This window comes from Hyla sarda, chromosome 6 (genome assembly GCF_029499605.1).
Source record: "Hyla sarda isolate aHylSar1 chromosome 6, aHylSar1.hap1, whole genome shotgun sequence".
Taxonomy (NCBI): Eukaryota; Metazoa; Chordata; class Amphibia; order Anura; family Hylidae; genus Hyla; species Hyla sarda.
Genome location: NC_079194.1, coordinates 281,366,002 through 281,392,739, shown reverse-complemented (window position 1 = coordinate 281,392,739; position 26,738 = coordinate 281,366,002). Strand labels below are relative to the sequence as shown.

Below are 26,738 nucleotides of genomic sequence, written 5' to 3'. Positions count from 1 at the left end.
TGCAACTTGCCTTGTAGATTCTTTATTGTCAGCATATGCAGTGGATGCTGCCACCATGGCAGTTTTCTATTTTTGATTCAGAAACGTGCCTCATGTGACCTATCAACCTGGCATTAGTAATCCTGCATTGTTTTTCCATTTCTCTTGCATGGTGCTTAATACTATCCAATAAAGAAGATGAGGACATTTCCTTCTTTTGGGCATTCAGCCAGCATACATATTTTTGACTTTGCTCGGACATTCTTAGGACTGTGGGATAGACAAGTTTGAAGTCACATATGATTGAACGTCTACTTCTTGGTATGAAAAGCTCAAAATTGCAAAGAAAGAAAGGCACTGCTGAGATTCGAACTCAGGATCTCCTGTTTACAAGACCAACTAAGCCACAGCGCCATGACAACCAATGCCAAAAAGCCAAAAAGTCAGAAAGTCAGAAAATGGGAATTGCTATGCAATGATTAAAATGTCTACAAAATGCTGTATATTGACGGAGCAGTTGCAGCTTGCATTTTTTGAGTTACGGTCCATTCAGCCAGTGCTTAATATGTGACCTTCAATGAAAATGCAGCCAAAGACTTGTTGATCATGTTGTCAGAATGTCTCACCTGGAGTGGTTGCCTTTTAAAGACGAGGTGGCCGAGGGGTTAAGTCGATGGACGGCTAATCCATTGTGCTCTGCATGCCTTTTCCAACTTGGTATCTTGCTTTGTAGATTTTTTATTGTCTTTGCAGGCATGGGAGTTTTCTATTTCCAATCCAGAAGGGTGCGTTACGTGACCTATCAACCAGGCCTTAGAAATCCTGCCTTGTTTTCCAATTCCTCTTGCATGGTGCTTAATGCTATCCTATAAAGAAGATGAGGACATTTCTTTCTTTTGGGCGTTTAGCCAGCATCCATATTTTTGACTTTGCTCGGACTGTCTTAGGGCTGTGGGATGGACAATATTGATTTCAGATAGGATTGAACGTCTGCTTTTTGGTATGAAAAGCTTAAAATTTAGGGGAAAAAAAAGGCACTGCTGAGATTTGAACTCAGGATCTCCTGTTTACTAGACAGGCGCTTTAACAACCTAAGCCACAGCGCCAAGTGAAGTCCAGCAGAAAAGCCAGAAAATGGGAATTTCTTACGCAATTATTCAAATTTCTACTAAATGTTGTGCATTGATGGAGTGTTGTGCATTGATGGAGTGTGCATTTTTCACCAACTTGGAGTTACGGTCCCCTCAGCCAGTGCCTGATCTGTGACCTTCAATAAAAATGCAGCAAAAAACTTTTTGACCCTGTTCTCAGAATCTATCATCTGGAGGTAGGGACTTATGTAGACGAGGTGGCCGAGTGGTTAAGGCGATGGACTGCTAATCCATTGTGCTCTGCATGCATGGGTTCAAATCCCATCTTCGTCGGTTTCTTCTACTTTTTACCACTTTGCAGCTTGCCTAGTAGATTCTTTGCAACTTGCCTTGTAGATTCTTTATTGTCAGCATATGCAGTGGATGCTGCCACCATGGCAGTTTTCTATTTTTGATTCAGAAACGTGCCTCATGTGACCTATCAACCTGGCATTAGTAATCCTGCATTGTTTTTCCATTTCTCTTGCATGGTGCTTAATACTATCCAATAAAGAAGATGAGGACATTTCCTTCTTTTGGGCATTCAGCCAGCATACATATTTTTGACTTTGCTCGGACATTCTTAGGACTGTGGGATAGACAAGTTTGAAGTCACATATGATTGAACGTCTACTTCTTGGTATGAAAAGCTCAAAATTGCAAAGAAAGAAAGGCACTGCTGAGATTCGAACTCAGGATCTCCTGTTTACAAGACAGGCACTTTAACCAACTAAGCCACAGCGCCATGACAACCAATGCCAAAAAGTCAGAAAGTCAGAAAATGGGAATTGCTATGCAATGATTAAAATGTCTACAAAATGCTGTATATTGACGGAGCAGTTGCAGCTTGCATTTTTTGAGTTACGGTCCATTCAGCCAGTGCTCAATATGTGACCTTCAATGAAAATGCAGCCAAAGACTTGTTGATCATGTTGTCAGAATGTCTCACCTGGAGAGGTTGCCTTTTAAAGACGAGGTGGCCGAGGGGTTAAGTCGATGGACGGCTAATCCATTGTGCTCTGCATGTCTTTTCCAACTTGGTATCTTGCTTTGTAGATTTTTTATTGTCTTTGCAGGCATGGGAGTTTTCTATTTCCAATCCAGAAGGGTGCGTTACGTGACCTATCAACCAGGCCTTAGAAATCCTGCCTTGTTTTCCAATTCCTCTTGCATGGTGCTTAATGCTATCCTATAAAGAAGATGAGGACATTTCTTTCTTTTGGGCGTTTAGCCAGCATCCATATTTTTGACTTTGCTCGGACTGTCTTAGGGCTGTGGGATGGACAATATTGATGTCAGATAGGATTGAACATCTGCTTTTTGGTATGAAAAGCTTAAAATTTAGGGGGAAAAAAGGCACTGCTGAGATTTGAACTCAGGATCTCCTGTTTACTAGACAGGCGCTTAACCACCTAAGCCACAGCGCCAAGTGAAGTTCAGCAGAAAAGCCAGAAAATGGGAATTTCCTACGCAATGATTCAAATTTCTACTAAATGTTGTGCATTGATGGAGTGGTTGCAGCTTGCATTTTTTCACCAACTTGGAGTTACGGTCCCCTCAGCTAGTGCCTGATCTGTGACCTTCAATAAAAATGCAGCAAAAAACTTTTTGACCCTGTTCTCAGAATCTATCACCTGGAGGTAGGGACTTATGTAGACGAGGTGGCCGAGTGGTTAAGGTGATGGACTGCTAATCCATTGTGCTCTGCATGCTTGGGTTCAAATCCTTGTCGGTTCCTTCTACCTTTTACCACTTTGCAGATTGCCTAGTAGATTCTTTGCAACTTGCCTTGTAGATTCTTTATTGTCAGCATATGCAGTGGATGCTGCCACCATGGCAGTTTTCTATTTTTGATTCAGAAACGTGCCTCATGTGACCTATCAACCTGGCATTAGTAATCCTGCATTGTTTTTCCATTTCTCTTGCATGGTGCTTAATACTATCCAATAAAGAAGATGAGGACATTTCCTTCTTTTGGGCATTCAGCCAGCATACATATTTTTGACTTTGCTCGGACATTCTTAGGACTGTGGGATAGACAAGTTTGAAGTCACATATGATTGAACGTCTACTTCTTGGTATGAAAAGCTCAAAATTGCAAAGAAAGAAAGGCACTGCTGAGATTCGAACTCAGGATCTCCTGTTTACAAGACAGGCGCTTTAACCAACTAAGCCACAGCGCCATGACAACCCTTGCCTTAAAGTCAGAAAATGGGAATTGCTATGCAATGATTAAAATGTATACAAAATGCTGTATATTGACGGAGCAGTTGCAGCTTGCATTTTTTGAGTTACGGTCCATTCAGCCAGTGCTTAATATGTGACCTTCAATGAAAATGCAGCCAAAGACTTGTTGATCATGTTGTCAGAATGTCTCACCTGGAGTGGTTGCCTTTTAAAGACGAGGTGGCCGAGGGGTTAAGTCGATGGACGGCTAATCCATTGTGCTCTGCATGCCTTTTCCAACTTGGTATCTTGCTTTGAAGATTTTTTATTGTCTTTGCAGGCATGGGAGTTTTCTATTTCCAATCCAGAAGGGTGCGTTACGTGACCTATCAACCAGGCCTTAGAAATCCTGCCTTGTTTTCCAATTCCTCTTGCATGGTGCTTAATGCTATCCTATAAAGAAGATGAGGACATTTCTTTCTTTTGGATGTTTAGCCAGCATCCATATTTTTGACTTTGCTCGGACTGTCTTAGGGCTGTGGGATGGTCAATATTGATGTCAGATAGGATTGAACATCTGCTTTTTGGTATGAAAAGCTTAAAATTTAGTGGGAAAAAAGGCACTGCTGAGATTTGAACTCAGGATCTCCTGTTTACTAGACAGGCGCTTTAACCAACTAAGCCACAGCACCACATGAAGTCCAGCAGAAAAGCCAGAAAATGGGAATTTCTTACGCAATGATTCAAATTTCTACTAAATGTTGTGCATTGATGGAGTGGTTGCAGCTTGCATTTTTTCACCAACTTGGAGTTACGGTCCCCTCAGCCAGTGCCTGATCTGTGACCTTCAATAAAAATGCAGCAAAAAACTTTTTGACCCTGTTCTCAGAATCTATCATCTGGAGGTAGGGACTTATGTAGACGAGGTGGCCGAGTGGTTAAGGCGATGGACTGCTAATCCATTGTGCTCTGCATGCATGGGTTCAAATCCCATCTTCGTCGGTTTCTTCTACTTTTTACCACTTTGCAGCTTGCCTAGTAGATTCTTTGCAACTTGCCTTGTAGATTCTTTATTGTCAGCATATGCAGTGGATGCTGCCACCATGGCAGTTTTCTATTTTTGATTCAGAAACGTGCCTCATGTGACCTATCAACCTGGCATTAGTAATCCTGCATTGTTTTTCCATTTCTCTTGCATGGTGCTTAATACTATCCAATAAAGAAGATGAGGACATTTCCTTCTTTTGGGCATTCAGCCAGCATACATATTTTTGACTTTGCTCGGACATTCTTAGGACTGTGGGATAGACAAGTTTGAAGTCACATATGATTGAACGTCTACTTCTTGGTATGAAAAGCTCAAAATTGCAAAGAAAGAAAGGCACTGCTGAGATTCGAACTCAGGATCTCCTGTTTACAAGACCAACTAAGCCACAGCGCCATGACAACCAATGCCAAAAAGCCAAAAAGTCAGAAAGTCAGAAAATGGGAATTGCTATGCAATGATTAAAATGTCTACAAAATGCTGTATATTGACGGAGCAGTTGCAGCTTGCATTTTTTGAGTTACGGTCCATTCAGCCAGTGCTTAATATGTGACCTTCAATGAAAATGCAGCCAAAGACTTGTTGATCATGTTGTCAGAATGTCTCACCTGGAGTGGTTGCCTTTTAAAGACGAGGTGGCCGAGGGGTTAAGTCGATGGACGGCTAATCCATTGTGCTCTGCATGCCTTTTCCAACTTGGTATTTTGCTTTGTAGATTTTTTATTGTCTTTGCAGGCATGGGAGTTTTCTATTTCCAATCCAGAAGGGTGCGTTACGTGACCTATCAACCAGGCCTTAGAAATCCTGCCTTGTTTTCCAATTCCTCTTGCATGGTGCTTAATGCTATCCTATAAAGAAGATGAGGACATTTCTTTCTTTTGGGCGTTTAGCCAGCATCCATATTTTTGACTTTGCTCGGACTGTCTTAGGGCTGTGGGATGGACAATATTGATTTCAGATAGGATTGAACGTCTGCTTTTTGGTATGAAAAGCTTAAAATTTAGGGGAAAAAAAAGGCACTGCTGAGATTTGAACTCAGGATCTCCTGTTTACTAGACAGGCGCTTTAACAACCTAAGCCACAGCGCCAAGTGAAGTCCAGCAGAAAAGCCAGAAAATGGGAATTTCTTACGCAATTATTCAAATTTCTACTAAATGTTGTGCATTGATGGAGTGTTGTGCATTGATGGAGTGTGCATTTTTCACCAACTTGGAGTTACGGTCCCCTCAGCCAGTGCCTGATCTGTGACCTTCAATAAAAATGCAGCAAAAAACTTTTTGACCCTGTTCTCAGAATCTATCATCTGGAGGTAGGGACTTATGTAGACGAGGTGGCCGAGTGGTTAAGGCGATGGACTGCTAATCCATTGTGCTCTGCATGCATGGGTTCAAATCCCATCTTCGTCGGTTTCTTCTACTTTTTACCACTTTGCAGCTTGCCTAGTAGATTCTTTGCAACTTGCCTTGTAGATTCTTTATTGTCAGCATATGCAGTGGATGCTGCCACCATGGCAGTTTTCTATTTTTGATTCAGAAACGTGCCTCATGTGACCTATCAACCTGGCATTAGTAATCCTGCATTGTTTTTCCATTTCTCTTGCATGGTGCTTAATACTATCCAATAAAGAAGATGAGGACATTTCCTTCTTTTGGGCATTCAGCCAGCATACATATTTTTGACTTTGCTCGGACATTCTTAGGACTGTGGGATAGACAAGTTTGAAGTCACATATGATTGAACGTCTACTTCTTGGTATGAAAAGCTCAAAATTGCAAAGAAAGAAAGGCACTGCTGAGATTCGAACTCAGGATCTCCTGTTTACAAGACAGGCACTTTAACCAACTAAGCCACAGCGCCATGACAACCAATGCCAAAAAGTCAGAAAGTCAGAAAATGGGAATTGCTATGCAATGATTAAAATGTCTACAAAATGCTGTATATTGACGGAGCAGTTGCAGCTTGCATTTTTTGAGTTACGGTCCATTCAGCCAGTGCTCAATATGTGACCTTCAATGAAAATGCAGCCAAAGACTTGTTGATCATGTTGTCAGAATGTCTCACCTGGAGAGGTTGCCTTTTAAAGACGAGGTGGCCGAGGGGTTAAGTCGATGGACGGCTAATCCATTGTGCTCTGCATGTCTTTTCCAACTTGGTATCTTGCTTTGTAGATTTTTTATTGTCTTTGCAGGCATGGGAGTTTTCTATTTCCAATCCAGAAGGGTGCGTTACGTGACCTATCAACCAGGCCTTAGAAATCCTGCCTTGTTTTCCAATTCCTCTTGCATGGTGCTTAATGCTATCCTATAAAGAAGATGAGGACATTTCTTTCTTTTGGGCGTTTAGCCAGCATCCATATTTTTGACTTTGCTCGGACTGTCTTAGGGCTGTGGGATGGACAATATTGATGTCAGATAGGATTGAACATCTGCTTTTTGGTATGAAAAGCTTAAAATTTAGGGGGAAAAAAGGCACTGCTGAGATTTGAACTCAGGATCTCCTGTTTACTAGACAGGCGCTTTAACCACCTAAGCCACAGCGCCAAGTGAAGTCCAGCAGAAAAGCCAGAAAATGGGAATTTCTTACGCAATGATTCAAATTTCTACTAAATGTTGTGCATTGATGGAGTGGTTGCAGCTTGCATTTTTTCACCAACTTGGAGTTACGGTCCCCTCAGCTAGTGCCTGATCTGTGACCTTCAATAAAAATGCAGCAAAAAACTTTTTGACCCTGTTCTCAGAATCTATCACCTGGAGGTAGGGACTTATGTAGACGAGGTGGCCGAGTGGTTAAGGCGATGGACTGCTAATCCATTGTGCTCTGCATGCATGGGTTCAAATCCCATCCTTGTCGGTTTCTTCTACCTTTTACCACTTTGCAGCTTGCCTAGTAGATTCTTTGCAACTTGCCTTGTAGATACTTTATTGTCAGCATATGCAGTGGATGCTGCCACCATGGCAGTTTTCTATTTTTGATTCAGAAACGTGCCTCATGTGACCTATCAACCTGGCATTAGTAATCCTGCATTGTTTTTCCATTTATCTTGCATGGTGCTTAATACTATCCAATAAAGAAGATGAGGACATTTCCTTCTTTTGGGCATTCAGCCAGCATACATATTTTTGACTTTGCTCGGACATTCTTAGGACTGTGGGATAGACAAGTTTGAAGTCACATATGATTGAACGTCTACTTCTTGGTATGAAAAGCTCAAAATTGCAAAGAAAGAAAGGCACTGCTGAGATTCGAACTCAGGATCTCCTGTTTACAAGACCAACTAAGCCACAGCGCCATGACAACCAATGCCAAAAAGCCAAAAAGTCAGAAAGTCAGAAAATGGGAATTGCTATGCAATGATTAAAATGTCTACAAAATGCTGTATATTGACGGAGCAGTTGCAGCTTGCATTTTTTGAGTTACGGTCCATTCAGCCAGTGCTTAATATGTGACCTTCAATGAAAATGCAGCCAAAGACTTGTTGATCATGTTGTCAGAATGTCTCACCTGGAGTGGTTGCCTTTTAAAGACGAGGTGGCCGAGGGGTTAAGTCGATGGACGGCTAATCCATTGTGCTCTGCATGCCTTTTCCAACTTGGTATCTTGCTTTGTAGATTTTTTATTGTCTTTGCAGGCATGGGAGTTTTCTATTTCCAATCCAGAAGGGTGCGTTACGTGACCTATCAACCAGGCCTTAGAAATCCTGCCTTGTTTTCCAATTCCTCTTGCATGGTGCTTAATGCTATCCTATAAAGAAGATGAGGACATTTCTTTCTTTTGGGCGTTTAGCCAGCATCCATATTTTTGACTTTGCTCGGACTGTCTTAGGGCTGTGGGATGGACAATATTGATGTCAGATAGGATTGAACATCTGCTTTTTGGTATGAAAAGCTTAAAATTTAGGGGGAAAAAAGGCACTGCTGAGATTTGAACTCAGGATCTCCTGTTTACTAGACAGGCGCTTTAACCTCCTAAGCCACAGCGCCAAGTGAAGTCCAGCAGAAAAGCCAGAAAATGGGAATTTCTTACGCAATGATTCAAATTTCTACTAAATGTTGTGCATTGATGGATTGGTTGCAGCTTGCATTTTTTCACCAACTTGGAGTTACGGTCCCCTCAGCTAGTGCCTGATCTGTGACCTTCAATAAAAATGCAGCAAAAAACTTTTGGACCCTGTTCTCAGAATCTATCACCTGGAGGTAGGGACTTATGTAGACGAGGTGGCCGAGTGGTTAAGGCGATGGACTGCTAATCCATTGTGCTCTGCATGCATGGGTTCAAATCCCATCCTCGTCGGTTTCTTCTACTTTTTACCACTTTGCAGATTGCCTAGTAGATTCTTTGCAACTTGCCTTGTAGATTCTTTATTGTCAGCATATGCAGTGGATGCTCCCACCATGGCAGTTTTCTATTTTTGATTCAGAAACGTGCCTCATGTGACCTATCAACCTGGCATTAGTAATCCTGCATTGTTTTTCCATTTCTCTTGCATGGTGCTTAATACTATCCAATAAAGAAGATGAGGACATTTCCTTCTTTTGGGCATTCAGCCAGCATACATATTTTTGACTTTGCTCGGACATTCTTAGGACTGTGGGATAGACAAGTTTGAAGTCACATATGATTGAACGTCTACTTCTTGGTATGAAAAGCTCAAAATTGCAAAGAAAGAAAGGCACTGCTGAGATTCGAACTCAGGATCTCCTGTTTACAAGACCAACTAAGCCACAGCGCCATGACAACCAATGCCAAAAAGCCAAAAAGTCAGAAAGTCAGAAAATGGGAATTGCTATGCAATGATTAAAATGTCTACAAAATGCTGTATATTGACGGAGCAGTTGCAGCTTGCATTTTTTGAGTTACGGTCCATTCAGCCAGTGCTTAATATGTGACCTTCAATGAAAATGCAGCCAAAGACTTGTTGATCATGTTGTCAGAATGTCTCACCTGGAGTGGTTGCCTTTTAAAGACGAGGTGGCCGAGGGGTTAAGTCGATGGACGGCTAATCCATTGTGCTCTGCATGCCTTTTCCAACTTGGTATCTTGCTTTGTAGATTTTTTATTGTCTTTGCAGGCATGGGAGTTTTCTATTTCCAATCCAGAAGGGTGCGTTACGTGACCTATCAACCAGGCCTTAGAAATCCTGCCTTGTTTTCCAATTCCTCTTGCATGGTGCTTAATGCTATCCTATAAAGAAGATGAGGACATTTCTTTCTTTTGGGCGTTTAGCCAGCATCCATATTTTTGACTTTGCTCGGACTGTCTTAGGGCTGTGGGATGGACAATATTGATGTCAGATAGGATTGAACATCTGCTTTTTGGTATGAAAAGCTTAAAATTTAGGGGAAAAAAAGGCACTGCTGAGATTTGAACTCAGGATCTCCTGTTTACTAGACAGGCGCTTTAACCTCCTAAGCCACAGCGCCAAGTGAAGTCCAGCAGAAAAGCCAGAAAATGGGAATTTCTTACGCAATGATTCAAATTTCTACTAAATGTTGTGCATTGATGGATTGGTTGCAGCTTGCATTTTTTCACCAACTTGGAGTTACGGTCCCCTCAGCTAGTGCCTGATCTGTGACCTTCAATAAAAATGCAGCAAAAAACTTTTGGACCCTGTTCTCAGAATCTATCACCTGGAGGTAGGGACTTATGTAGACGAGGTGGCCGAGTGGTTAAGGCGATGGACTGCTAATCCATTGTGCTCTGCATGCATGGGTTCAAATCCCATCCTCGTCGGTTTCTTCTACTTTTTACCACTTTGCAGATTGCCTAGTAGATTCTTTGCAACTTGCCTTGTAGATTCTTTATTGTCAGCATATGCAGTGGATGCTCCCACCATGGCAGTTTTCTATTTTTGATTCAGAAACGTGCCTCATGTGACCTATCAACCTGGCATTAGTAATCCTGCATTGTTTTTCCATTTCTCTTGCATGGTGCTTAATACTATCCAATAAAGAAGATGAGGACATTTCCTTCTTTTGGGCATTCAGCCAGCATACATATTTTTGACTTTGCTCGGACATTCTTAGGACTGTGGGATAGACAAGTTTGAAGTCACATATGATTGAACGTCTAATTCTTGGTATGAAAAGCTCAAAATTGCAAAGAAAGAAAGGCACTGCTGAGATTCGAACTCAGGATCTCCTGTTTACAAGACAGGCACTTTAACCAACTAAGCCACAGCGCCATGACAACAAATGCCAAAAAGTCAGAAAGTCAGAAAGTCAGAAAATGGGAATTGCTATGCAATGATTAAAATGTCTACAAAATGCTGTATATTGACGGAGCAGTTGCAGCTTGCATTTTTTGAGTTACGGTCCATTCAGCCAGTGCTTAATATGTGACCTTCAATGAAAATGCAGCCAAAGACTTGTTGATCATGTTGTCAGAATGTCTCACCTGGAGTGGTTGCCTTTTAAAGACGAGGTGGCCGAGGGGTTAAGTCGATGGACGGCTAATCCATTGTGCTCTGCATGCCTTTTCCAACTTGGTATCTTGCTTTGAAGATTTTTTATTGTCTTTGCAGGCATGGGAGTTTTCTATTTCCAATCCAGAAGGGTGCGTTACGTGACCTATCAACCAGGCCTTAGAAATCCTGCCTTGTTTTCCAATTCCTCTTGCATGGTGCTTAATGCTATCCTATAAAGAAGATGAGGACATTTCTTTCTTTTGGACGTTTAGCCAGCATCCATATTTTTGACTTTGCTCGGACTGTCTTAGGGCTGTGGGATGGTCAATATTGATGTCAGATAGGATTGAACATCTGCTTTTTGGTATGAAAAGCTTAAAATTTAGGGGGAAAAAAGGCACTGCTGAGATTTGAACTCAGGATTTCCTGTTTACTAGACAGGCGCTTTAACCAACTAAGCCACAGCCCCACATGAAGTCCAGCAGAAATGCCAGAAAATGGGAATTTCTTACCCAATGATTCAAATTTCTACTAAATGTTGTGCATTGATGTAGTGGTTGCAGCTTGCATTTTTTCACCAACTTGGAGTTACGGTCCCCTCAGCCAGTGCCTGATCTGTGACCTTCAATAAAAATGCAGCAAAAAACTTTTTGACCCTGTTCTCAGAATCTATCACCTGGAGGTAGGGACTTATGTAGACGAGGTGGCCGAGTGGTTAAGGCGATGGACTGCTAATCCATTGTGCTCTGCATGCATGGGTTCAAATCCCATCCTTGTCGGTTTCTTCTACTTTTTACCCCTTTGCAGCTTGCCTAGTAGATTCTTTGCAACTTGCCTTGTAGATTCTTTATTGTCAGCATATGCAGTGGATGCTCCCACCATGGCAGTTTTCTATTTTTGATTCAGAAACGTGCCTCATGTGACCTATCAACCTGGCATTAGTAATCCTGCATTGTTTTTCCATTTCTCTTGCATGGTGCTTAATACTATTCAATAAAGAAGATGAGGACATTTCCTTCTTTTGGGCATTCAGCCAGCATACATATTTTTGACTTTGCTCGGACATTCTTAGGACTGTGGGACAAGTTTGAAGTCACATATGATTGAACGTCTACTTCTTGGTATGAAAAGCTCAAAATTGCAAAGAAAGAAAGGCACTGCTGAGATTCGAACTCAGGATCTCCTGTTTACAAGACCAACTAAGCCACAGCGCCATGACAACCAATGCCAAAAAGCCAAAAAGTCAGAAAGTCAGAAAGTCAGAAAATGGGAATTGCTATGCAATGATTAAAATGTCTACAAAATGCTGTATATTGACAGAGCAGTTGCAGCTTGCATTTTTTGAGTTACGGTCCATTCAGCCAGTGCTTAATATGTGACCTTCAATGAAAATGCAGCCAAAGACTTGTTGATCATGTTGTCAGAATGTCTCACCTGGAGTGGTTGCCTTTTAAAGACGAGGTGGCCGAGGGGTTAAGTCGATGGACGGCTAATCCATTGTGCTCTGCATGCCTTTTCCAACTTGGTATCTTGCTTTGTAGATTTTTTATTGTCTTTGCAGGCATGGGAGTTTTCTATTTCCAATCCAGAAGGGTGCGTTACGTGACCTATCAACCAGGCCTTAGAAATCCTGCCTTGTTTTCCAATTCCTCTTGCATGGTGCTTAATGCTATCCTATAAAGAAGATGAGGACATTTCTTTCTTTTGGGCGTTTAGCCAGCATCCATATTTTTGACTTTGCTCGGACTGTCTTAGGGCTGTGGGATGGACAATATTGATGTCAGATAGGATTGAACATCTGCTTTTTGGTATGAAAAGCTTAAAATTTAGGGGAAAAAAAGGCACTGCTGAGATTTGAACTCAGGATCTCCTGTTTACTAGACAGGCGCTTTAACCTCCTAAGCCACAGCGCCAAGTGAAGTCCAGCAGAAAAGCCAGAAAATGGGAATTTCTTACGCAATGATTCAAATTTCTACTAAATGTTGTGCATTGATGGATTGGTTGCAGCTTGCATTTTTTCACCAACTTGGAGTTACGGTCCCCTCAGCTAGTGCCTGATCTGTGACCTTCAATAAAAATGCAGCAAAAAACTTTTGGACCCTGTTCTCAGAATCTATCACCTGGAGGTAGGGACTTATGTAGACGAGGTGGCCGAGTGGTTAAGGCGATGGACTGCTAATCCATTGTGCTCTGCATGCATGGGTTCAAATCCCATCCTTGTCGGTTTCTTCTACTTTTTACCACTTTGCAGATTGCCTAGTAGATTCTTTGCAACTTGCCTTGTAGATTCTTTATTGTCAGCATATGCAGTGGATGCTCCCACCATGGCAGTTTTCTATTTTTGATTCAGAAACGTGCCTCATGTGACCTATCAACCTGGCATTAGTAATCCTGCATTGTTTTTCCATTTCTCTTGCATGGTGCTTAATACTATCCAATAAAGAAGATGAGGACATTTCCTTCTTTTGGGCATTCAGCCAGCATACATATTTTTGACTTTGCTCGGACATTCTTAGGACTGTGGGATAGACAAGTTTGAAGTCACATATGATTGAACGTCTACTTCTTGGTATGAAAAGCTCAAAATTGCAAAGAAAGAAAGGCACTGCTGAGATTCGAACTCAGGATCTCCTGTTTACAAGACAGGCGCTTTAACCAACTAAGCCACAGCGCCATGACAACAAATGCCAAAAAGTCAGAAAGTCAGAAAGTCAGAAAATGGGAATTGCTATGCAATGATTAAAATGTCTACAAAATGCTGTATATTGACGGAGCAGTTGCAGCTTGCATTTTTTGAGTTACGGTCCATTCAGCCAGTGCTTAATATGTGACCTTCAATGAAAATGCAGCCAAAGACTTGTTGATCATGTTGTCAGAATGTCTCACCTGGAGTGGTTGCCTTTTAAAGACGAGGTGGCCGAGGGGTTAAGTCGATGGACGGCTAATCCATTGTGCTCTGCATGCCTTTTCCAACTTGGTATCTTGCTTTGAAGATTTTTTATTGTCTTTGCAGGCATGGGAGTTTTCTATTTCCAATCCAGAAGGGTGCGTTACGTGACCTATCAACCAGGCCTTAGAAATCCTGCCTTGTTTTCCAATTCCTCTTGCATGGTGCTTAATGCTATCCTATAAAGAAGATGAGGACATTTCTTTCTTTTGGACGTTTAGCCAGCATCCATATTTTTGACTTTGCTCGGACTGTCTTAGGGCTGTGGGATGGTCAATATTGATGTCAGATAGGATTGAACATCTGCTTTTTGGTATGAAAAGCTTAAAATTTAGGGGGAAAAAAGGCACTGCTGAGATTTGAACTCAGGATCTCCTGTTTACTAGACAGGCGCTTTAACCAACTAAGCCACAGCCCCACATGAAGTCCAGCAGAAATGCCAGAAAATGGGAATTTCTTACCCAATGATTCAAATTTCTACTAAATGTTGTGCATTGATGTAGTGGTTGCAGCTTGCATTTTTTCACCAACTTGGAGTTACGGTCCCCTCAGCCAGTGCCTGATCTGTGACCTTCAATAAAAATGCAGCAAAAAACTTTTTGACCCTGTTCTCAGAATCTATCACCTGGAGGTAGGGACTTATGTAGACGAGGTGGCCGAGTGGTTAAGGCGATGGACTGCTAATCCATTGTGCTCTGCATGCATGGGTTTAAATCCCATCCTCGTCGGTTTCTTCTACTTTTTACCCCTTTGCAGCTTGCCTAGTAGATTCTTTGCAACTTGCCTTGTAGATTCTTTATTGTCAGCATATGCAGTGGATGCTCCCACCATGGCAGTTTTCTATTTTTGATTCAGAAACGTGCCTCATGTGACCTATCAACCTGGCATTAGTAATCCTGCATTGTTTTTCCATTTCTCTTGCATGGTGCTTAATACTATTCAATAAAGAAGATGAGGACATTTCCTTCTTTTGGGCATTCAGCCAGCATACATATTTTTGACTTTGCTCGGACATTCTTAGGACTGTGGGACAAGTTTGAAGTCACATATGATTGAACGTCTACTTCTTGGTATGAAAAGCTCAAAATTGCAAAGAAAGAAAGGCACTGCTGAGATTCGAACTCAGGATCTCCTGTTTACAAGACCAACTAAGCCACAGCGCCATGACAACCAATGCCAAAAAGCCAAAAAGTCAGAAAGTCAGAAAATGGGAATTGCTATGCAATGATTAAAATGTCTACAAAATGCTGTATATTGACGGAGCAGTTGCAGCTTGCATTTTTTGAGTTACGGTCCATTCAGCCAGTGCTTAATATGTGACCTTCAATGAAAATGCAGCCAAAGACTTGTTGATCATGTTGTCAGAATGTCTCACCTGGAGTGGTTGCCTTTTAAAGACGAGGTGGCCGAGGGGTTAAGTCGATGGACGGCTAATCCATTGTGCTCTGCATGCCTTTTCCAACTTGGTATCTTGCTTTGTAGATTTTTTATTGTCTTTGCAGGCATGGGAGTTTTCTATTTCCAATCTAGAAGGGTGCGTTACGTGACCTATCAACCAGGCCTTAGAAATCCTGCCTTGTTTTCCAATTCCTCTTGCATGGTGCTTAATGCTATCCTATAAAGAAGATGAGGACATTTCTTTCTTTTGGGCGTTTAGCCAGCATCCATATTTTTGACTTTGCTCGGACTGTCTTAGGGCTGTGGGATGGACAATATTGATGTCAGATAGGATTGAACATCTGCTTTTTGGTATGAAAAGCTTAAAATTTAGGGGAAAAAAAAGGCACTGCTGAGATTTGAACTCAGGATCTCCTGTTTACTAGACAGGCGCTTTAACCACCTAAGCCACAGCGCCAAGTGAAGTCCAGCAGAAAAGCCAGAAAATGGGAATTTCTTACTCAATGATTCAAATTTCTACTAAATGTTGTGCATTGATGGATTGGTTGCAGCTTGCATTTTTTCACCAACTTGGAGTTACGGTCCCCTCAGCTAGTGCCTGATCTGTGACATTCAATAAAAATGCAGCAAAAAACTTTTGGACCCTGTTCTCAGAATCTATCACCTGGAGGTAGGGACTTATGTAGACGAGGTGGCCGAGTGGTTAAGGCGATGGACTGCTAATCCATTGTGCTCTGCATGCATGGCTTCAAATCCCATCCTCGTCGGTTTCTTCTACTTTTTACCACTTTGCAGATTGCCTAGTAGATTCTTTGCAACTTGCCTTGTAGATTCTTTATTGTCAGCATATGCAGTGGATGCTCCCACCATGGCAGTTTTCTATTTTTGATTCAGAAACGTGCCTCATGTGACCTATCAACCTGGCATTAGTAATCCTGCATTGTTTTTCCATTTCTCTTGCATGGTGCTTAATACTATCCAATAAAGAAGATGAGGACATTTCCTTCTTTTGGGCATTCAGCCAGCATACATATTTTTGACTTTGCTCGGACATTCTTAGGACTGTGGGATAGACAAGTTTGAAGTCACATATGATTGAACGTCTACTTCTTGGTATGAAAAGCTCAAAATTGCAAAGAAAGAAAGGCACTGCTGAGATTCGAACTCAGGATCTCCTGTTTACAAGACAGGCGCTTTAACCAACTAAGCCACAGCACCATGACAACAAATGCCAAAAAGTCAGAAAGTCAGAAAGTCAGAAAATGGGAATTGCTATGCAATGATTAAAATGTATACAAAATGCTGTATATTGACGGAGCAGTTGCAGCTTGCATTTTTTGAGTTACGGTCCATTCAGCCAGTGCTTAATATGTGACCTTCAATGAAAATGCAGCCAAAGACTTATTGATCATGTTGTCAGAATGTCTCACCTGGAGTGGTTGCCTTTTAAAGACGAGGTGGCCGAGGGGTTAAGTCGATGGACGGCTAATCCATTGTGCTCTGCATGCCTTTTCCAACTTGGTATCTTGCTTTGAAGATTTTTTATTGTCTTTGCAGGCATGGGAGTTTTCTATTTCCAATCCAGAAGGGTGCGTTACGTGACCTATCAACCAGGCCTTAGAAATCCTGCCTTGTTTTCCAATTCCTCTTGCATGGTGCTTAATGCTATCCTATAAAGAAGATGAGGACATTTCTTTCTTTTGGATGTTTAGCCAGCATCCATATTTTTGACTTTGCTCGGACTGTCTTAGGGCTGTGGGATGGTCAATATTGATGTCAGATAGGATTGAACATCTGCTTTTTGGTATGAAAAGCTTAAAATTTAGTGGGAAAAAAGGCACTGCTGAGCTTTGAACTCAGGATCTCCTGTTTACTAGACAGGCGCTTTAACCAACTAAGCCACAGCACCACATGAAGTCCAGCAGAAAAGCCAGAAAATGGGAATTTCTTACGCAATGATTCAAATTTCTACTAAATGTTGTGCATTGATGGAGTGGTTGCAGCTTGCATTTTTTCACCAACTTGGAGTTACGGTCCCCTCAGCCAGTGCCTGATCTGTGACCTTCAATAAAAATGCAGCAAAAAACTTTTTGACCCTGTTCTCAGAATCTATCATCTGGAGGTAGGGACTTATGTAGACGAGGTGGCCGAGTGGTTAAGGCGATGGACTGCTAATCCATTGTGCTCTGCATGCATGGGTTCAAATCCCATCTTCGTTGGTTTCTTCTACTTTTTACCACTTTGCAGCTTGCCTAGTAGATTCTTTGCAACTTGCCTTGTAGATTCTTTATTGTCAGCATATGCAGTGGATGCTCCCACCATGGCAGTTTTCTATTTTTGATTCAGAAACGTGCCTCATGTGACCTATCAACCTGGCATTAGTAATCCTGCATTGTTTTTCCATTTCTCTTGCATGGTGCTTAATACTATCCAATAAAGAAGATGAGGACATTTCCTTCTTTTGGGCATTCAGCCAGCATACATATTTTTTACTTTTCTCGGACATTCTTAGGACTGTGGAATAGACAAGTTTGAAGTCACATATGATTGAACGTCTACTTCTTGGTATGAAAAGCTCAAAATTGCAAAGAAAGAAAGGCACTGCTGAGATTCGAACTCAGGATCTCCTGTTTACAAGACAGGCGCTTTAACCAACTAAGCCACAGCGCCATGACAACCCTTTCCTTAAAGTCAGAAAATGGGAATTGCTATGCAATGAGTAAAATGTATACAAAATGCTGTATATTGACGGAGCAGTTGCAGCTTGCATTTTTTGAGTTACGGTCCATTCAGCCAGTGCTTAATATGTTACCTTCAATGAAAATGCAGCCAAAGACTTGTTGATCATGTTGTCAGAATGTCTCACCTGGAGTGGTTGCCTTTTAAAGACGAGGTGGCCGAGGGGTTAAGTCGATGGACGGCTAATCCATTGTGCTCTGCATGCCTTTTCCAACTTGGTATCTTGCTTTGAAGATTTTTTATTGTCTTTGCAGGCATGGGAGTTTTCTATTTCCAATCCAGAAGGGTGCGTTACGTGACCTATCAACCAGGCCTTAGAAATCCTGCCTTGTTTTCCAATTCCTCTTGCATGGTGCTTAATGCTATCCTATAAAGAAGATGAGGACATTTCTTTCTTTTGGACGTTTAGCCAGCATCCATATTTTTGACTTTGCTCGGACTGTCTTAGGGCTGTGGGATGGTCAATATTGATGTCAGATAGGATTGAACAGTTGCTTTTTGGTATGAAAAGCTTAAAATTTAGGGGGAAAAAAAGGCACTGCTGAGATTTGAACTCAGGATCTCCTGTTTACTAGACAGGCGCTTTAACCAACTAAGCCACAGCACCACATGAAGTCCAGCAGAAAAGCCAGAAAATGGGAATTTCTTACGCAATGATTCAAATTTCTACTAAATGTTGTGCATTGATGGAGTGGTTGCAGCTTGCATTTTTTCACCAACTTGGAGTTACGGTCCCCTCAGCCAGTGCCTGATCTGTGACCTTCAATAAAAATGCAGCAAAAAACTTTTTGACCCTGTTCTCAGAATCTATCACCTGGAGGTAGGGACTTATGTAGACGAGGTGGCCGAGTGGTTAAGGCGATGGACTGCTAATCCATTGTGCTCTGCATGCATGGGTTCAAATCCCATCCTCGTCGGTTTCTTCCACTTTGCAGCTTGCCTAGTAGATTCTTTGCAACTTGCCTTGTAGATTCTTTATTGTCAGCATATGCAGTGGATGCTCCCACCATGGCAGTTTTCTATTTTTGATTCAGAAACGTGCCTCATGTGACCTATCAACCTGGCATTAGTAATCCTGCATTGTTTTTCCATTTCTCTTGCATGGTGCTTAATACTATCCAATAAAGAAGATGAGGACATTTCCTTCTTTTGGGCATTCAGCCAGCATACATATTTTTGACTTTGCTCGGACATTCTTAGGACTGTGGGATAGACAAGTTTGAAGTCACATATGATTGAACGTCTACTTCTTGGTATGAAAAGCTCAAAATTGCAAAGAAAGAAAGGCACTGCTGAGATTCGAACTCAGGATCTCCTGTTTACAAGACCAACTAAGCCACAGCGCCATGACAACCAATGCCAAAAAGCCAAAAAGTCAGAAAGTCAGAAAATGGGAATTGCTATGCAATGATTAAAATGTCTACAAAATGCTGTATATTGACGGAGCAGTTGCAGCTTGCATTTTTTAAGTTACGGTCCATTCAGCCAGTGCTTAATATGTGACCTTCAATGAAAATGCAGCCAAAGACTTGTTGATCATGTTGTCAGAATGTCTCACCTGGAGTGGTTGCCTTTTAAAGACGAGGTGGCCGAGGGGTTAAGTCGATGGACGGCTAATCCATTGTGCTCTGCATGCCTTTTCCAACTTGGTATCTTGCTTTGTAGATTTTTTATTGTCTTTGCAGGCATGGGAGTTTTCTATTTCCAATCCAGAAGGGTGCGTTACGTGACCTATCAACCAGGCCTTAGAAATCCTGCCTTGTTTTCCAATTCCTCTTGCATGGTGCTTAATGCTATCCTATAAAGAAGATGAGGACATTTCTTTCTTTTGGGCGTTTAGCCAGCATCCATATTTTTGACTTTGCTCGGACTGTCTTAGGGCTGTGGGATGGACAATATTGATGTCAGATAGGATAGAACATCTGCTTTTTGGTATGAAAAGCTTAAAATTTAGGGGAAAAAAAGGCACTGCTGAGATTTGAACTCAGGATCTCCTGTTTACTAGACAGGCGCTTTAACCACCTAAGCCACAGCGCCAAGTGAAGTCCAGCAGAAAAGCCAGAAAATGGGAATTTCTTACGCAATGATTCAAATTTCTACTAAATGTTGTGCATTGATGGATTGGTTGCAGCTTGCATTTTTTCACCAACTTGGAGTTACGGTCCCCTCAGCTAGTGCCTGATCTGTGACCTTCAATAAAAATGCAGCAAAAAACTTTTGGACCCTGTTCTCAGAATCTATCACCTGGAGGTAGGGACTTATGTAGACGAGGTGGCCGAGTGGTTAAGGCGATGGACTGCTAATCCATTGTGCTCTGCATGCATGGGTTCAAATCCCATCCTCGTCGGTTTCTTCTACTTTTTACCACTTTGCAGATTGCCTAGTAGATTCTTTGCAACTTGCCTTGTAGATTCTTTATTGTCAGCATATGCAGTGGATGCTCCCACCATGGCAGTTTTCTATTTTTGATTCAGAAACGTGCCTCATGTGACCTATCAACCTGGCATTAGTAATCCTGCATTGTTTTTCCATTTCTCTTGCATGGTGCTTAATACTATCCAATAAAGAAGATGAGGACATTTCCTTCTTTTGGGCATTCAGCCAGCATACATATTTTTGACTTTGCTCGGACATTCTTAGGACTGTGGGATAGACAAGTTTGAAGTCACATATGATTGAACGTCTACTTCTTGGTATGAAAAGCTCAAAATTGCAAAGAAAGAAAGGCACTGCTGAGATTCGAACTCAGGATCTCCTGTTTACAAGACAGGCGCTTTAACCAACTAAGCCACAGCGCCATGACAACAAATGCCAAAAAGTCAGAAAGTCAGAAAGTCAGAAAATGGGAATTGCTATGCAATGATTAAAATGTCTACAAAATGCTGTATATTGACGGAGCAGTTGCAGCTTGCATTTTTTGAGTTACGGTCCATTCAGCCAGTGCTTAATATGTGACCTTCAATGAAAATGCAGCCAAAGACTTGTTGATCATGTTGTCAGAATGTCTCACCTGGAGTGGTTGCCTTTTAAAGACGAGGTGGCCGAGGGGTTAAGTCGATGGACGGCTAATCCATTGTGCTCTGCATGCCTTTTCCAACTTGGTATCTTGCTTTGAAGATTTTTTATTGTCTTTGCAGGCATGGGAGTTTTCTATTTCCAATCCAGAAGGGTGCGTTACGTGACCTATCAACCAGGCCCTAGAAATCCTGCCTTGTTTTCCAATTCCTCTTGCATGGTGCTTAATGCTATCCTATAAAGAAGATGAGGACATTTCTTTCTTTTGGACGTTTAGCCAGCATCCATATTTTTGACTTTGCTCGGACTGTCTTAGGGCTGTGGGATGGACAATATTGATGTCAGATAGGATTGAACATCTGCTTTTTGGTATGAAAAGCTTAAAATTTAGGGGGAAAAAAGGCACTGCTGAGATTTGAACTCAGGATCTCCTGTTTACTAGACAGGCGCTTTAACCACCTAAGCCACACATCCAAGTGAAGTCCAGCAGAAAAGCCAGAAAATGGGAATTTCTTACGCAATGATTCAAATTTCTACTAAATGTTGTGCATTGATGGATTGGTTGCAGCTTGCATTTTTTCACCAACTTGGAGTTACGGTCCCCTCAGCTAGTGCCTGATCTGTGACCTTCAATAAAAATGCAGCAAAAAACTTTTGGACCCTGTTCTCAGAATCTATCACCTGGAGGTAGGGACTTATGTAGACGAGGTGGCCGAGTGGTTAAGGCGATGGACTGCTAATCCATTGTGCTCTGCATGCATGGGTTCAAATCCCATCCTCGTTGGTTTCTTCTACTTTTTACCACTTTGCAGATTGCCTAGTAGATTCTTTGCAACTTGCCTTGTAGATTCTTTATTGTCAGCATATGCAGTGGATGCTCCCACCATGGCAGTTTTCTATTTTTGATTCAGAAACGTGCCTCATGTGACCTATCAACCTGGCATTAGTAATCCTGCATTGTTTTTCCATTTCTCTTGCATGGTGCTTAATACTATCCAATAAAGAAGATGAGGACATTTCCTTCTTTTGGGCATTCAGCCAGCATACATATTTTTGACTTTGCTCGGACATTCTTAGGACTGTGGGATAGACAAGTTTGAAGTCACATATGATTGAACGTCTACTTCTTGGTATGAAAAGCTCAAAATTGCAAAGAAAGAAAGGCACTGCTGAGATTCGAACTCAGGATCTCCTGTTTACAAGACAGGCACTTTAACCAACTAAGCCACAGCGCCATGACAACAAATGCCAAAAAGTCAGAAAGTCAGAAAGTCAGAAAATGGGAATTGCTATGCAATGATTAAAATGTCTACAAAATGCTGTATATTGACGGAGCAGTTGCAGCTTGCATTTTTTGAGTTACGGTCCATTCAGCCAGTGCTTAATATGTGACCTTCAATGAAAATGCAGCCAAAGACTTGTTGATCATGTTGTCAGAATGTCTCACCTGGAGTGGTTGCCTTTTAAAGACGAGGTGGCCGAGGGGTTAAGTCGATGGACGGCTAATCCATTGTGCTCTGCATGCCTTTTCCAACTTGGTATCTTGCTTTGAAGATTTTTTATTGTCTTTGCAGGCATGGGAGTTTTCTATTTCCAATCCAGAAGGGTGCGTTACGTGACCTATCAACCAGGCCTTAGAAATCCTGCCTTGTTTTCCAATTCCTCTTGCATGGTGCTTAATGCTATCCTATAAAGAAGATGAGGACATTTCTTTCTTTTGGACGTTTAGCCAGCATCCATATTTTTGACTTTGCTCGGACTGTCTTAGGGCTGTGGGATGGTCAATATTGATGTCAGATAGGATTGAACATCTGCTTTTTGGTATGAAAAGCTTAAAATTTAGGGGGAAAAAAGGCACTGCTGAGATTGGAACTCAGGATCTCCTGTTTACTAGACAGGCGCTTTAACCAACTAAGCCACAGCACCACATGAAGTCCAGCAGAAATGCCAGAAAATGGGAATTTCTTACGCAATGATTCAAATTTCTACTAAATGTTGTGCATTGATGGAGTGGTTGCAGCTTGCATTTTTTCACCAACTTGGAGTTACAGTCCCCTCAGCCAGTGCCTGATCTGTGACCTTCAATAAAAATGCAGCAAAAAACTTTTTGACCCTGTTCTCAGAATCTATCACCTGGAGGTAGGGACTTATGTAGACGAGGTGGCCGAGTGGTTAAGGCGATGGACTGCTAATCCATTGTGCTCTGCATGCATGGGTTCAAATCCCATCCTCGTCGGTTTCTTCTACTTTTTACCACTTTGCAGCTTGCCTAGTAGATTCTTTGCAACTTGCCTTGTAGATTCTTTATTGTCAGCATATGCAGTGGATGCTCCCACCATGGCAGTTTTCTATTTTTGATTCAGAAACGTGCCTCATGTGACCTATCAACCTGGCATTAGTAATCCTGCATTGTTTTTCCATTTCTCTTGCATGGTGCTTAATACTATTCAATAAAGAAGATGAGGACATTTCCTTCTTTTGGGCATTCAGCCAGCATACATATTTTTGACTTTGCTCGGACATTCTTAGGACTGTGGGATAGACAAGTTTGAAGTCACATATGATTGAACGTCTACTTCTTGGTATGAAAAGCTCAAAATTGCAAAGAAAGAAAGGCACTGCTGAGATTCGAACTCAGGATCTCCTGTTTACAAGACCAACTAAGCCACAGCGCCATGACAACCAATGCCAAAAAGCCAAAAAGTCAGAAAGTCAGAAAATGGGAATTGCTATGCAATGATTAAAATGTCTACAAAATGCTGTATATTGACGGAGCAGTTGCAGCTTGCATTTTTTTAGTTACGGTCCATTCAGCCAGTGCTTAATATGTGACCTTCAATGAAAATGCAGCCAAAGACTTGTTGATCATGTTGTCAGAATGTCTCACCTGGAGTGGTTGCCTTTTAAAGACGAGGTGGCCGAGGGGTTAAGTCGATGGACGGCTAATCCATTGTGCTCTGCATGCCTTTTCCAACTTGGTATCTTGCTTTGTAGATTTTTTATTGTCTTTGCAGGCATGGGAGTTTTCTATTTCCAATCTAGAAGGGTGCGTTACGTGACCTATCAACCAGGCCTTAGAAATCCTGCCTTGTTTTCCAATTCCTCTTGCATGGTGCTTAATGCTATCCTATAAAGAAGATGAGGACATTTCTTTCTTTTGGGCGTTTAGCCAGCATCCATATTTTTGACTTTGCTCGGACTGTCTTAGGGCTGTGGGATGGACAATATTGATGTCAGATAGGATTGAACATCTGCTTTTTGGTATGAAAAGCTTAAAATTTTGGTGAAAAAAGGCACTGCTGAGATTTGAACTCAGAATCTCCTGTTTACTAAACATGGCTTTAACCACCTAAGCCACAGCGCCAAGTGAAGTTCAGCAGAAAAGCCAGAAAATGGGAATTTCCTACGCAATGATTCAAATTTCTACTAAATGTTGTGCATTGATGGAGTGGTTGCAGCTTGCATTTTTTCACCAACTTGGAGTTACGGTCCCCTCAGCTAATGCCTGATCTGTGACCTTCAATAAAAATGCAGCAAAAAACTTTTTGACCCTGTTCTCAGAATCTATCACCTGGAGGAAGGGACTTATGTAGACGAGGTGGCCGAGTGGTTAAGGTGATGGACTGCTAATCCATTGTGCTCTGCATGCTTGGGTTCAAATCCCATCCTTGTCGGTTCCTTCTACCTTTTACCACTTTGCAGATTGCCTAGTAGATTCTTTGCAACTTGCCTTGTAGATTCTTTATTGTCAGCATATGCAGTGGATGCTGCCACCATGGCAGTTTTCTATTTTTGATTCAGAAACGTGCCTCATGTGACCTATCAACCTGGCATTAGTAATCCTGCATTGTTTTTCCATTTCTCTTGCATGGTGCTTAATACTATCCAATAAAGAAGATGAGGACATTTCCTTCTTTTGGGCATTCAGCCAGCATACATATTTTTGACTTTGCTCGGACATTCTTAGGACTGTGGGATAGACAAGTTTGAAGTCACATATGATTGAACGTCTACTTCTTGGTATGAAAAGCTCAAAATTGCAAAGAAAGAAAGGCACTGCTGAGATTCGAACTCAGGATCTCCTGTTTACAAGACAGGCGCTTTAACCAACTAAGCCACAGCGCCATGACAACCCTTGCATTAAAGTCAGAAAATGGGAATTGCTATGCAATGATTAAAATGTATACAAAATGCTGTATATTGACGGAGCAGTTGCAGCTTGCATTTTTTGAGTTACGGTCCATTCAGCCAGTGCTTAATATGTGACCTTCAATGAAAATGCAGCCAAAGACTTATTGATCATGTTGTCAGAATGTCTCACCTGGAGTGGTTGCCTTTTAAAGACGAGGTGGCCGAGGGGTTAAGTCGATGGACGGCTAATCCATTGTGCTCTGCATGCCTTTTCCAACTTGGTATCTTGCTTTGAAGATTTTTTATTGTCTTTGCAGGCATGGGAGTTTTCTATTTCCAATCCAGAAGGGTGCGTTACGTGACCTATCAACCAGGCCTTAGAAATCCTGCCTTGTTTTCCAATTCCTCTTGCATGGTGCTTAATGCTATCCTATAAAGAAGATGAGGACATTTCTTTCTTTTGGATGTTTAGCCAGCATCCATATTTTTGACTTTGCTCGGACTGTCTTAGGGCTGTGGGATGGTCAATATTGATGTCAGATAGGATTGAACATCTGCTTTTTGGTATGAAAAGCTTAAAATTTAGTGGGAAAAAAGGCACTGCTGAGATTTGAACTCAGGATCTCCTGTTTACTAGACAGGCGCTTTAACCACCTAAGCCACAGCGCCAAGTGAAGTCCTGCAGAAAAGCCAGAAAATGGGAATTTCTTACGCAATGATTCAAATTTCTACTAAATGTTGTGTATTGATGGAGTGGTTGCAGCTTGCATTTTTTCACCAACTTGGAGTTACGGTCCCCTCAGCCAGTGCCTGATCTGTGACCTTCAATAAAAATGCAGCAAAAAACTTTTTGACCCTGTTCTCAGAATCTATCACCTGGAGGTAGGGACTTATTTAGACGAGGTGACCGAGTGGTTAAGGCGATGGACTGCTAATCCATTGTGCTCTGCATGCATGGGTTCAAATCCCATCCTCGTCGGTTTCTTCTACTTTTTACCACTTTGCAGATTGACTAGTAGATTCTTTGCAACTTGCCTTGTAGATTCTTTATTGTCAGCATATGCAGTGGATGCTCCCACCATGGCAGTTTTCTATTTTTGATTCAGAAACGTGCCTCATGTGACCTATCAACCTGGCATTAGTAATCCTGCATTGTTTTTCCATTTCTCTTGCATGGTGCTTAATACTATCCAATAAAGAAGATGAGGACATTTCCTTCTTTTGGGCATTCAGCCAGCATACATATTTTTGACTTTGCTCGGACATTCTTAGGACTGTGGGATAGACAAGTTTGAAGTCACATATGATTGAACGTCTACTTCTTGGTATGAAAAGCTCAAAATTGCAAAGAAAGAAAGGCACTGCTGAGATTCGAACTCAGGATCTCCTGTTTACAAGACAGGCGCTTTAACCAACTAAGCCACAGCGCCATGACAACCCTTGCCTTAAAGTCAGAAAATGGGAATTGCTATGCAATGATTAAAATGTATACAAAATGCTGTATATTGACGGAGCAGTTGCAGCTTGCATTTTTTGAGTTACGGTCCATTCAGCCAGTGCTTAATATGTGACCTTCAATGAAAATGCAGCCAAAGACTTGTTGATCATGTTGTCAGAATGTCTCACCTGGAGTGGTTGCCTTTTAAAGACGAGGTGGCCGAGGGGTTAAGTCGATGGACGGCTAATCCATTGTGCTCTGCATGCCTTTTCCAACTTGGTATCTTGCTTTGAAGATTTTTTATTGTCTTTGCAGGCATGGGAGTTTTCTATTTCCAATCCAGAAGG

At 41.8% G+C, this 26,738-nt stretch overlaps 44 non-coding genes across 44 annotated transcripts; 17 read left to right on the top strand and 27 right to left on the bottom strand.

Moving 5' to 3' along the window:
• Nucleotides 1-1,011: 1,011 nt before the first annotated feature.
• Nucleotides 1,012-1,085, bottom strand: TRNAT-AGU (transfer RNA threonine (anticodon AGU)). Its single transcript has one exon. It is a non-coding gene; the product is annotated as a tRNA-Thr (tRNA).
• Nucleotides 1,086-1,321: 236 nt separating this feature from the next.
• On the top strand, nt 1,322-1,403 carry TRNAS-GCU (transfer RNA serine (anticodon GCU)). Its single transcript has one exon. It is a non-coding gene; the product is annotated as a tRNA-Ser (tRNA).
• Nucleotides 1,404-1,780: 377 nt separating this feature from the next.
• On the bottom strand, nt 1,781-1,854 carry TRNAT-UGU (transfer RNA threonine (anticodon UGU)). Its single transcript has one exon. It is a non-coding gene; the product is annotated as a tRNA-Thr (tRNA).
• A 609-nt stretch (nt 1,855-2,463) lies between these two features.
• Nucleotides 2,464-2,536, bottom strand: TRNAT-AGU (transfer RNA threonine (anticodon AGU)). Its single transcript has one exon. It is a non-coding gene; the product is annotated as a tRNA-Thr (tRNA).
• Nucleotides 2,537-3,218: 682 nt separating this feature from the next.
• TRNAT-UGU (transfer RNA threonine (anticodon UGU)) lies at nt 3,219-3,292 on the bottom strand. Its single transcript has one exon. It is a non-coding gene; the product is annotated as a tRNA-Thr (tRNA).
• A 601-nt stretch (nt 3,293-3,893) lies between these two features.
• On the bottom strand, nt 3,894-3,967 carry TRNAT-AGU (transfer RNA threonine (anticodon AGU)). Its single transcript has one exon. It is a non-coding gene; the product is annotated as a tRNA-Thr (tRNA).
• Nucleotides 3,968-4,195: 228 nt separating this feature from the next.
• Nucleotides 4,196-4,277, top strand: TRNAS-GCU (transfer RNA serine (anticodon GCU)). The gene has a single exon. It is a non-coding gene; the product is annotated as a tRNA-Ser (tRNA).
• Nucleotides 4,278-5,334: 1,057 nt separating this feature from the next.
• On the bottom strand, nt 5,335-5,408 carry TRNAT-AGU (transfer RNA threonine (anticodon AGU)). The gene has a single exon. It is a non-coding gene; the product is annotated as a tRNA-Thr (tRNA).
• Nucleotides 5,409-5,644: 236 nt separating this feature from the next.
• TRNAS-GCU (transfer RNA serine (anticodon GCU)) lies at nt 5,645-5,726 on the top strand. Its single transcript has one exon. It is a non-coding gene; the product is annotated as a tRNA-Ser (tRNA).
• Nucleotides 5,727-6,103: 377 nt separating this feature from the next.
• Nucleotides 6,104-6,177, bottom strand: TRNAT-UGU (transfer RNA threonine (anticodon UGU)). Its single transcript has one exon. It is a non-coding gene; the product is annotated as a tRNA-Thr (tRNA).
• Nucleotides 6,178-6,786: 609 nt separating this feature from the next.
• Nucleotides 6,787-6,860, bottom strand: TRNAT-AGU (transfer RNA threonine (anticodon AGU)). Its single transcript has one exon. It is a non-coding gene; the product is annotated as a tRNA-Thr (tRNA).
• Nucleotides 6,861-7,088: 228 nt separating this feature from the next.
• Nucleotides 7,089-7,170, top strand: TRNAS-GCU (transfer RNA serine (anticodon GCU)). Its single transcript has one exon. It is a non-coding gene; the product is annotated as a tRNA-Ser (tRNA).
• A 1,056-nt stretch (nt 7,171-8,226) lies between these two features.
• TRNAT-AGU (transfer RNA threonine (anticodon AGU)) lies at nt 8,227-8,300 on the bottom strand. Its single transcript has one exon. It is a non-coding gene; the product is annotated as a tRNA-Thr (tRNA).
• Nucleotides 8,301-8,528: 228 nt separating this feature from the next.
• On the top strand, nt 8,529-8,610 carry TRNAS-GCU (transfer RNA serine (anticodon GCU)). The gene has a single exon. It is a non-coding gene; the product is annotated as a tRNA-Ser (tRNA).
• Nucleotides 8,611-9,666: 1,056 nt separating this feature from the next.
• On the bottom strand, nt 9,667-9,740 carry TRNAT-AGU (transfer RNA threonine (anticodon AGU)). Its single transcript has one exon. It is a non-coding gene; the product is annotated as a tRNA-Thr (tRNA).
• Nucleotides 9,741-9,968: 228 nt separating this feature from the next.
• TRNAS-GCU (transfer RNA serine (anticodon GCU)) lies at nt 9,969-10,050 on the top strand. Its single transcript has one exon. It is a non-coding gene; the product is annotated as a tRNA-Ser (tRNA).
• Nucleotides 10,051-10,427: 377 nt separating this feature from the next.
• TRNAT-UGU (transfer RNA threonine (anticodon UGU)) lies at nt 10,428-10,501 on the bottom strand. The gene has a single exon. It is a non-coding gene; the product is annotated as a tRNA-Thr (tRNA).
• A 617-nt stretch (nt 10,502-11,118) lies between these two features.
• Nucleotides 11,119-11,192, bottom strand: TRNAT-AGU (transfer RNA threonine (anticodon AGU)). Its single transcript has one exon. It is a non-coding gene; the product is annotated as a tRNA-Thr (tRNA).
• Nucleotides 11,193-11,420: 228 nt separating this feature from the next.
• On the top strand, nt 11,421-11,502 carry TRNAS-GCU (transfer RNA serine (anticodon GCU)). Its single transcript has one exon. It is a non-coding gene; the product is annotated as a tRNA-Ser (tRNA).
• Nucleotides 11,503-12,562: 1,060 nt separating this feature from the next.
• Nucleotides 12,563-12,636, bottom strand: TRNAT-AGU (transfer RNA threonine (anticodon AGU)). The gene has a single exon. It is a non-coding gene; the product is annotated as a tRNA-Thr (tRNA).
• Nucleotides 12,637-12,864: 228 nt separating this feature from the next.
• On the top strand, nt 12,865-12,946 carry TRNAS-GCU (transfer RNA serine (anticodon GCU)). The gene has a single exon. It is a non-coding gene; the product is annotated as a tRNA-Ser (tRNA).
• A 377-nt stretch (nt 12,947-13,323) lies between these two features.
• Nucleotides 13,324-13,397, bottom strand: TRNAT-UGU (transfer RNA threonine (anticodon UGU)). The gene has a single exon. It is a non-coding gene; the product is annotated as a tRNA-Thr (tRNA).
• Nucleotides 13,398-14,014: 617 nt separating this feature from the next.
• On the bottom strand, nt 14,015-14,088 carry TRNAT-AGU (transfer RNA threonine (anticodon AGU)). The gene has a single exon. It is a non-coding gene; the product is annotated as a tRNA-Thr (tRNA).
• A 228-nt stretch (nt 14,089-14,316) lies between these two features.
• TRNAS-GCU (transfer RNA serine (anticodon GCU)) lies at nt 14,317-14,398 on the top strand. Its single transcript has one exon. It is a non-coding gene; the product is annotated as a tRNA-Ser (tRNA).
• A 1,053-nt stretch (nt 14,399-15,451) lies between these two features.
• TRNAT-AGU (transfer RNA threonine (anticodon AGU)) lies at nt 15,452-15,525 on the bottom strand. The gene has a single exon. It is a non-coding gene; the product is annotated as a tRNA-Thr (tRNA).
• Nucleotides 15,526-15,753: 228 nt separating this feature from the next.
• On the top strand, nt 15,754-15,835 carry TRNAS-GCU (transfer RNA serine (anticodon GCU)). Its single transcript has one exon. It is a non-coding gene; the product is annotated as a tRNA-Ser (tRNA).
• Nucleotides 15,836-16,212: 377 nt separating this feature from the next.
• TRNAT-UGU (transfer RNA threonine (anticodon UGU)) lies at nt 16,213-16,286 on the bottom strand. Its single transcript has one exon. It is a non-coding gene; the product is annotated as a tRNA-Thr (tRNA).
• Nucleotides 16,287-16,903: 617 nt separating this feature from the next.
• Nucleotides 16,904-16,977, bottom strand: TRNAT-AGU (transfer RNA threonine (anticodon AGU)). The gene has a single exon. It is a non-coding gene; the product is annotated as a tRNA-Thr (tRNA).
• Nucleotides 16,978-17,205: 228 nt separating this feature from the next.
• On the top strand, nt 17,206-17,287 carry TRNAS-GCU (transfer RNA serine (anticodon GCU)). Its single transcript has one exon. It is a non-coding gene; the product is annotated as a tRNA-Ser (tRNA).
• A 377-nt stretch (nt 17,288-17,664) lies between these two features.
• TRNAT-UGU (transfer RNA threonine (anticodon UGU)) lies at nt 17,665-17,738 on the bottom strand. Its single transcript has one exon. It is a non-coding gene; the product is annotated as a tRNA-Thr (tRNA).
• Nucleotides 17,739-18,340: 602 nt separating this feature from the next.
• On the bottom strand, nt 18,341-18,414 carry TRNAT-AGU (transfer RNA threonine (anticodon AGU)). The gene has a single exon. It is a non-coding gene; the product is annotated as a tRNA-Thr (tRNA).
• Nucleotides 18,415-18,642: 228 nt separating this feature from the next.
• Nucleotides 18,643-18,724, top strand: TRNAS-GCU (transfer RNA serine (anticodon GCU)). Its single transcript has one exon. It is a non-coding gene; the product is annotated as a tRNA-Ser (tRNA).
• A 1,046-nt stretch (nt 18,725-19,770) lies between these two features.
• Nucleotides 19,771-19,844, bottom strand: TRNAT-AGU (transfer RNA threonine (anticodon AGU)). Its single transcript has one exon. It is a non-coding gene; the product is annotated as a tRNA-Thr (tRNA).
• A 228-nt stretch (nt 19,845-20,072) lies between these two features.
• TRNAS-GCU (transfer RNA serine (anticodon GCU)) lies at nt 20,073-20,154 on the top strand. The gene has a single exon. It is a non-coding gene; the product is annotated as a tRNA-Ser (tRNA).
• Nucleotides 20,155-20,531: 377 nt separating this feature from the next.
• Nucleotides 20,532-20,605, bottom strand: TRNAT-UGU (transfer RNA threonine (anticodon UGU)). Its single transcript has one exon. It is a non-coding gene; the product is annotated as a tRNA-Thr (tRNA).
• Nucleotides 20,606-21,524: 919 nt separating this feature from the next.
• TRNAS-GCU (transfer RNA serine (anticodon GCU)) lies at nt 21,525-21,606 on the top strand. Its single transcript has one exon. It is a non-coding gene; the product is annotated as a tRNA-Ser (tRNA).
• A 377-nt stretch (nt 21,607-21,983) lies between these two features.
• On the bottom strand, nt 21,984-22,057 carry TRNAT-UGU (transfer RNA threonine (anticodon UGU)). The gene has a single exon. It is a non-coding gene; the product is annotated as a tRNA-Thr (tRNA).
• A 617-nt stretch (nt 22,058-22,674) lies between these two features.
• TRNAT-AGU (transfer RNA threonine (anticodon AGU)) lies at nt 22,675-22,748 on the bottom strand. Its single transcript has one exon. It is a non-coding gene; the product is annotated as a tRNA-Thr (tRNA).
• Nucleotides 22,749-22,976: 228 nt separating this feature from the next.
• On the top strand, nt 22,977-23,058 carry TRNAS-GCU (transfer RNA serine (anticodon GCU)). Its single transcript has one exon. It is a non-coding gene; the product is annotated as a tRNA-Ser (tRNA).
• A 1,356-nt stretch (nt 23,059-24,414) lies between these two features.
• On the top strand, nt 24,415-24,496 carry TRNAS-GCU (transfer RNA serine (anticodon GCU)). The gene has a single exon. It is a non-coding gene; the product is annotated as a tRNA-Ser (tRNA).
• A 377-nt stretch (nt 24,497-24,873) lies between these two features.
• TRNAT-UGU (transfer RNA threonine (anticodon UGU)) lies at nt 24,874-24,947 on the bottom strand. The gene has a single exon. It is a non-coding gene; the product is annotated as a tRNA-Thr (tRNA).
• A 601-nt stretch (nt 24,948-25,548) lies between these two features.
• Nucleotides 25,549-25,622, bottom strand: TRNAT-AGU (transfer RNA threonine (anticodon AGU)). Its single transcript has one exon. It is a non-coding gene; the product is annotated as a tRNA-Thr (tRNA).
• A 228-nt stretch (nt 25,623-25,850) lies between these two features.
• On the top strand, nt 25,851-25,932 carry TRNAS-GCU (transfer RNA serine (anticodon GCU)). Its single transcript has one exon. It is a non-coding gene; the product is annotated as a tRNA-Ser (tRNA).
• Nucleotides 25,933-26,309: 377 nt separating this feature from the next.
• On the bottom strand, nt 26,310-26,383 carry TRNAT-UGU (transfer RNA threonine (anticodon UGU)). The gene has a single exon. It is a non-coding gene; the product is annotated as a tRNA-Thr (tRNA).
• Nucleotides 26,384-26,738: the final 355 nt, after the last annotated feature.